Genomic DNA, 8,303 nt, shown 5'->3' with positions numbered 1-8,303 from the left:
TATACACACACACACACACACAACTATCTATGATAAAGCTTAATTTATAATTAGGCACAACAGGAAATTAACAATGATAATTTATAAAATGGAGCAATTATAACACTGTATAATACTCAAAAACTAGCACTGTGCCGCCATGATAGTCAATGCCATACCAGAAATTATTTTAAATTGCTAAAGGGAGGGTCCTATATACACTGTGGATGCAGAAGACAAAGAGAACATTCATCCTCCAGGTGGGAAAAAGTGAAGCAGGGTGGGGTTTAATTGTACTACTCAGAATAGTATGTGATTTAAACTTCATTAACTGTTTATTTCTGAAAATTTCCATGTAATTTTTTAGATCACAGTTGACTGTGAATGAATAAAGCCATAGAAGCAAAAGCTCAGATAAAGGAGCACTATTATAGACACTAGCTGAGATATTCTCCTTGAAGTAATGGGCACATTAGAAAAAAATCTGAAAAGATGATAAATATTCTCACTGTTTTATATCACAGTCAGATTTTCTGCTAATTACTTACATGTCTCCCTGCCCCGCTGGTGACCTACACTTTGCTCTTTCGGTAACAATGTCATGGTAGTAATATTAGTTTGCAAACCTAGGCAAGTCATTTTAACTCCATCTTGCAGAAAAGAAAAACAAAAACTCAAGCCTAAATAACATTTTACAAGTGGCCTAAGGACTCCATCAAAAGGGGGAAGAGGGGGGTGGTTTTTGAATCCCTTTGCTGTAGTTCATTAGCTGCGTGACCCTGGGGAGACTGTGTAATAGCTCTCATTCTCACTGTCTCCACTATTAATTCCTACGTAGCGCCGTGGGGAGTGTCTTGAAGGACTGCAGTGTGTCTCACACTCAGTGGACACGGATCAGGTCCTCAGTAGGCAGTCACTGTAGTCCTGCCATGTGCTTATCAAATCCCTCCCTGCTATCGGCACCTCATTCTGAGCCATCCACTCTCTCCCATGCTCCCCACTTTGTGTTATGCCCATATCGATCACCGTGATAACTCTCTCCTCTGAATTTCACATCACTTATTTTAATTTTAAAAATAACTCACTTGATCTTCCAATATAATTGAACCTTTTAGAAAGCAAGAAAGACTTCTTTCTTAAAACCACTTATTTAACACACTATACTCTTAAAAGACACACAAAGAATAATTAGAAGATTCATTTTTCAAATTAATTCTCACATGAAATGAGTATTATGTCAGTGGAACCAAGAAGAAGGTGAATTCTATTTCAAGAAAAAAATAGAAAAACACCGTGTCTGTGAATTTTTAAAAATGTTTTCCTCTTTGCTTGAACTGTCCACAATACTCGACAACAGTGGCACTGTCTTCTGTGTGATGAATCTATGCTGAACCATCTCTTCGCATAAAATGTTAAATAAGGGCCCAGATAGCTCAGTCAGAAGAGCAACAGACTTTTATTCTGAGGGTCCAGGGTTTAAGTCCCTGTTCGGGCAGAACCTACTTTAAAATCCACACCCAAATTCTGTGAGTCTGGCCAGGCCCACTCCAGGAGTTCATAGGTGAGACGAGAGGAGATGGGACCCAGGCCACATAAAATGTGAAATATATAACTAATGGGTCCCAAAGTCGTAAGCCCTCTAGTTCCTCAGCACTTTTCACTATCATAAACTGATTGGCAATCTCCAACATCTTACCTTTCCCCCAAATCAAGGATGATATTTAACAAAAACTTTAATAACTGGCCCAGCAGGCCAATACTGGTATCTTATACTTTACAGATTTTTAAAAACATAGTACTTGATCATCAAAAGTAAAGACCAATATCCTATACTTTTGTTCCATTATGTTCTACTCAACGTATCAGGTGTACAACAGAAAGAGATGCAACACTGCTTATTTCTGATTTTAACCTCAGATCAGCAGTACCACTGAAAGGATATGTGTATGAACTTCAGAATGGTCCACATATAACTGTATTCAGTGTACTTGAATCAGGGAAATACACACTGTAAGACCTGCTTTTAGGACATCCACCACTTCCTACCATTGCATCTGATTTAAGATTATATTGATACTATAGTAAATTGCAAGACCTTTTCAATATGAAAAATTTCTATCAAGTCCAAGCATTAGAAAAAGTTTTTAAAATAGCTACAGCACCTCCTTTTTAGTGTAGGCAACAGAGGTATTCTAAACGAGCACATTCAATTTGAGCTTTGCATAGCAAGAAGTTCAGAGATGAACTTTATAAATCCAGTTCGAAAATTATGTGAAGACATTTCAGAGAGAGATAGTCCTTACTATTTGTGGATTCCATATTTGTGAATTCATCAACATACTAAAAACCAAGATTTACAGCTCAGATCAAAAAAACTAAAAATTAAACTATTTGAGTTTTCCAATATTCATATCCCCAGATGAGATCCAGCCTGGGAACTTCTGGGTTCTTATTTTAGTTCTTCTACCAAAAATACCTCTTCCGCTGTCTGTTGATTGCCACATGTTTAATATCTGGGCATTTTTTACTGGTGACTTCACTGTTCAGTATTGTCCTTGAGCACATCTCTGCAGCAGTACCGAGGTTTCCTCAGTACAGGAATGTGACGTGTCTTGTAGAGAAAGAACGCGTGTCAGAGAAGCTTCGCTTAGGCACAGCTGACACTGGTGCTGGCCAAGTGCAGTAACAGATAAAGAGCATATACTAAACAAGACGTCTTTACCCAGAGGCACATATAAATCAAGCTTATGTGTGCATCTGTTGATTGGATGACAAAACTGTCACGTGAGGCTTGTTCTTTCTTAACCCTGTATTTCCGCTTGAAGCAATGATTCAGCGTTTACTGACCACATAGGTATTTACGGAGAATTTATGGAACATGAATCCTTCCAAGAGGAATCAGCTGCACTTATTTATTTTCTCTGTACGGCAATGACTTCATAGTCTTAGAGTCTTTATAACATGCCCATTTTCTGTCGACTTTGGTGTGGCATGCATGTATATAAACCTACACACACACATGTACGAACATACACAAGGAAACACCCAAAACACTTGAGAAGAATGTTCCCTTATTTATATTACACATAATAACAATTATATTAAACTACCACAATTTTTATCTTACAGCTTTCAGTCAGGTTGGACTTGTCCTGTGTGATTGTTTTTCTTGTATGTTTTCAATATCGTGTAAAATTTCCTTACGTTTACCTCAATTTGCTCACACCAGTGTGTAGTTTTAATGACATGAAAAATATCCATGGACTGCTTTGCCTTTGGGGTAACTGTTTTTTAATGATAGTACTACAAGCCATTCAAGGATGGCTTCCTTCTATTTTCCCAAAGACCTAATTAAAACCTTCAGTAATGTTTTATAACCACTTTACGTGGTTTGTATCACAAATATCTCATGGATTTATATATGCAGGAGCTTGAAAACTAAAATCTATACCCTGACGAGAGCTGGCAAACAGAGGTGGGTGGGCATCACTGTGTTTAAACAATTGCAAGCATTAGCAGCTTAGAGCTGGCTCTGTAAATTCTATTTCATTCCTTAAATTCCCAAGAAAATGTTTTATGAAATGTGCAATATTACATGACTTTATGTGAGAGAATGTGAAATATTTAAAGAAAACCCGTAAATCTCACAATGTTAAGAGGCAACTCGGGCAAGGAGTGTAGAAAAACACATCTCACAGCGCACTCATCTTAGAGGTTAGCTGTGGAGTTTTAAAGGCTGTTTTTATACTGGCAAACGGGAAAAGATGAAAGAGCTCAGTGTAAGACTTCCAACATGGTGCTCATAATTGCAGATTACATAGAAATAGATCTTACACTTGAAAAAATGGTATTAATCTTATTTCTTAAAAGAGGTGTGGGCACACTCATGTGTTCAGCAAATGGTGAGTATTGTGAACTTTCTAAATGGGATGGAAAGCCAGCTTTCAATCCACGGATGGGAGTTCAATCCACACCTCACGCACTGATACACTGCCTAAAACACATGCCACACATAGTTCTCTCAACTTACCCAAACTTTGTCCTAAAGTAAGGTTTCCTTTTAATCATATCAAAATTTGAAGAAAAAAAAAAAACTTTGTCCTCTTTAGTCCTTGTCAAAGTGATCTTTAAAATTGTCGGAGTATTTTTTTCTTTGATGTTTACTCGTATTCCTCCTTCATCTTGGTAATGTAAATAGTGAATACCATAAAGAAAACATAGTTTTGGTGATAATGGAATCGTTTCTCACATTTTATCCTAGTTGGACTGAAAACAATTGAGAGACAGCCTTAAGGCAGTGAGGATGGACACTTCACTCTAATGCTCTGTAGGAACCGAATAAGGAGTGACGTCCATATTATACTCCACTTTCAGAGAAACAAAACAAGTTGCATGGAATTCTTTACGATAGATCCCTGGCTGGAAAGGCTGCTCTTCTTTGAATATTGCTTCGTAAGAGTAAAGAGGACATAGTATGTAAAACTCAGGCAAAAGCCTTACCAGGAAATAAAATGCCAGAGGGGGTCTGGGAAGGAGCTGGAAAGCTGGAGAAACAGGACTTCAGGGTTGTGAGGCTTCTTACTGCTTGGCAAAGCCGCTCATTCGTTCTATCAGGACTGAAAGCCACACCTCAAGTGAACAGCAGAGGGCAGAAGCCTTGCAGAGTCCTTTGCAAAGGAGGTGGGTAATTCTTGGAAACAGGCTCAGTGGGATGTAAAATATAAAGCCAGACAGCATGGAGAACTTCTCCTACACGATAATAGTAGCTTTCTGCAAGCCAAGCCGCCTCACTGCCTGGCGTGTTACGTCGCCAGAATTCAAAACCTTTCTGTTTGTAGAGTAAATGGTAAAAAATACTGCTCTAAGCAAGCGATGGCAATACGTCACAAAAGCTCGGAGAACACTCAAAAATCTGTGGGTCCGTGGGTCAGGCAGTTCAAGGTAAAATGTCTGGGAACAACGCCACTGTTCATGCTTTCATCTTCTAAACCTCAGACTCTTGAGATTTGCGGTACCCAAAACTATACAAACTTTTCTCTCTCTCTCAAAACCATGTGCTAACCCTCATCATTCTCACTCTACTCCACCCATTTACTTCTCCGGCCATCACGTACCTCCAAACAATTTCATTACTTTTTTACCAGTAAATTGAGGCAGAAGAATAAATTTGATATGATAAAGATGATGCTGAAGAAACAAAAGCAAAGCATGCCTCTTAGACAATAACAAGGTCAAAAATGACTCTAGAATCTTTAGAAAAGGCCTCTCTTTCCACGGCAGGCTCCATTTTTCCAGGTCCTGTCCCACAATGCTCAGTGTTTCTCACTCTGCAGTTTTCTGGTCTGTTATTGCTGAGAGAAGACAGATGGGTTAGCGTAGGATATGCCAGTCTTAGGTCTGTTTCACCATACGCCTTCCTATTTCTTCCAAAATTGACAACTCTACATGTGTAATGGATTTCCTGAGTGCTTGGTTATATTTCCATAAGAACAAAAGCAAAGAGAGACATGAGCTTATGGCCACAGAAAAGAGGATCAAGAGGATGCTTCTTAGAAGGAATGGTGCCTAATCTGTTACTTAGCCACTCTGAAGTCAGAGAGGCCTTCTAACCAAATCAAGCTGAACAGCCATCTTGAATCTCACTTGCAGACACTAGAACAGAGTCAGGTTTGGTGGGAACCCCAGCATGGGGGAGGCTAAGGGCAGAGGACCGTGAGTTTGAGGCTAGCCAGGCTGGATAGTGACTTCAAGGCCAGCTCTTGGTTTACAGAGCGAATTCTCTCTGTTCCAAACAGAGAAAGTTAAGGTATGCTGAGCACTGTTTCTTAAATCAAATACCTTTCTTACAAGAAAGGTGTGATTTAAAAAAAAAAACATGTAGTATTTTTACTATTCTTGTAGAGGGTTCTCCTGCATTAGGTCAGAAAGCCATGAAAGTAAAAGAAATAAAAGTAGAAAACTAGCCATAGTAGAATGGTAAATTTCAAAGCAAGTTGCTTGGACTTTAGTTTCCCTCCACGTGTGCGTTCTAAACTGACTATTTCAACCAAGCTAAGTGAGTATTGTTTTACGCACCCCTGACTTTTGAGGCAGTCATACCATCACCTTTGGCCTGAAATCCATTTCTTCTCTCTAGGCCACCCAAGACCTTCTCTTTATTCACTGTCTTGTTTTCACACAAAATCTCTGTTAGCAATAAAAACTGAAGAAGAAACAAAAGAATACAATCCAGATACATTTGCCATTTATTTGTCAGATCTCTGAAAGTCTTTAATATAGTTTCTTCCACCCCATCCTTAGCCATAAAGTTTCTATGCATATTCAAATTATGAAATTTATGCGATAAGTTATACTGTAGCTAAGTCAGATACCCCATCTCCAAATTAGAATTGCATAGTGCATTAAAAGTCCCCAGGGAGCCTCCTAATTGCTCCACCCTCAAATGAGCCCGCTTGGCTGGATTTGATTTGTAAAACTAAAAAGTGAGATCTAAAAAGCAAAAGAAGGCTGAGGGTTTAGCTCAAAGGCAAAGCTCTTGTCCAACAAGTGCAAGGTCCTAGGTAGGATCCTCAGCACTAAAATGGAATTGTACTGAAATTGATGGATAAATAAGTAAAAAACAAAAGACTAGAGGAAAATGGTTGTAGAATTCCCAAGAAAGAGCCCTAGGAAAACATTTGATACCTGGGCTAGAAGACATGGAGTTTTATTGAAGGCGCCAGCTTAGGAACAATGGAACCACAAAGGATTTAAGTATGAACATAAGAGAAGGCTGATGCCTTCCTTTGCTTCCTGTCACACCGCCAGTACAGATTTCAACAGTACAATGGGTCAAGCAATTCAAATTTTAGCCATTCAGAGATCTCTACAGTCTACGGTGTGATGCTGTGTGGTCCACCTAATCACCGCTGTCACATTTTAGGTCCTTGTGTAGATAACAAATAAGAAAGGTGTAGTGGCCAAATTATGTACCCAGGGTGGGGACAGGGATATGGCCAGAGGGGATCCATCCAAGCATGGAAGAGGCAGAAGTGTGGCTAAGAATTGTAAAGCCATTCAACTGGGTAGGAGGAAAAAAAGATAATAGCAGATTTCAGAGAGGAAAAATGTCAGTACAAATTACTTTTGTCCATAAGGAAAAAATAGCTTTCCTACACATCTGGAAAAGCTCTATCATGTGCCCCATATGAAAGCATGGGTCAACACTGTGAGCGCAACTTGAGGCAGAACAAAACACAAAATCGTAGCTGTAATTTCACTCACCGAAAAGTAGCTCTTCGTTGCACAATTCTGCTAGCTTTCTAGGAGTGCCTCACAGCAAAGCCAAGTGATGAAGCAAGTTCCAGATGCTCAGGCAGTAAAATGCTGGACGTTACTGTTCACATGAAAAAGAAAATAGGTAAGAGTCAAACAAGCATAAGTAAAAAAAATAGTGGCACTTCTTTAAAATGTAGGAAATTTGAAATTAGAAGCTAAGTGAGCTAAACTACAGAGCTTATCTCCTTAAAATATTTGTTAACAGAGGAATGTAAAATATATGATAAACATACTAATTATTTCAGTTAATTTGACTATGGCATACCCTTGATATTTTGGCATAAAATTGCCACAATGTTGTTATCATATATCTGTTAACTTTCAAAGCTGATGCTGTTTATAATATAAACAATGAAATACACAGTATTATAACTAAAGAAGAGCTGACATGCATCTTTCAAGTAATATATAGATTTCATGTCTTTTCCTCATACTTAAAAATGATTTTTTTTTTTTTGGTACCAGGGATCAAACTTGGGCACTTGCATTTGCGAGGCAGGCAGCAGCAGCACTGAGCTAAAGCCCCATCCCTTCAAAATGATTTATTTCATCTTAAATTTAACATTTGGTCACTCATACAATTTAAGTGTCATTTCACTGACTTTTAAATTCAAATATTTATTAGTTAATACCATTGTCAATAATATACAGAAGTACATTATACGAGAGGAACGTCTCACTAGCCCAATAGCATGCTGCCGTAAGAAAACAATGTAACTATTCTTCATCTAAAATGGGAAAATACATACACCTATATTTAGGAATATTTTGAAGACCAAACATAAAAATCCTTTCAAACATGCTTAACACATTGCCTGGCACACAGTTTCCTTCCATCCACGTCAGTTGTCATCATCACTGTCCTTACCATTCCAACGGCACATGTCTGAAATTTCGAGAGATTTTGGACTCATTTCCAAATGAATAACTTTTCTGGAAAATGCAAATTCCAATCCTTCACCAAAAAAAAAAAAAAAAAAAAAAAAAAAAAAAAAAAAAAAAAAACA

The 8,303-nt window shown here is 38.2% G+C and overlaps 1 protein-coding gene across 6 annotated transcripts in view; it reads right to left on the bottom strand.

Annotated features, from left to right (window-relative positions):
- Tenm2 (teneurin transmembrane protein 2) overlaps positions 1-8,303 on the bottom strand; it is a 1,175,298-nt gene that overhangs the window by 1,079,044 nt on the left and 87,951 nt on the right. For all 6 annotated transcript variants that reach the window (XM_010622224.2, XM_010622227.2, XM_033761618.1 and 3 more), the window contains exon 2: positions 7,243-7,354. The gene's annotated coding sequence lies outside the window, so the exon portion shown is untranslated. The remainder of the gene's footprint in view (positions 1-7,242; positions 7,355-8,303) is intronic.

Source organism: Fukomys damarensis, unplaced genomic scaffold (assembly GCF_012274545.1).
Source record: "Fukomys damarensis isolate Sample0158 unplaced genomic scaffold, DMR_v1.0_HiC HiC_scaffold_9, whole genome shotgun sequence".
NCBI classification, from domain to species: Eukaryota; Metazoa; Chordata; class Mammalia; order Rodentia; family Bathyergidae; genus Fukomys; species Fukomys damarensis.
The sequence above is the reverse complement of the archived record's forward strand: the minus strand, read 5'-3'. Positions and strand labels throughout refer to the sequence as shown.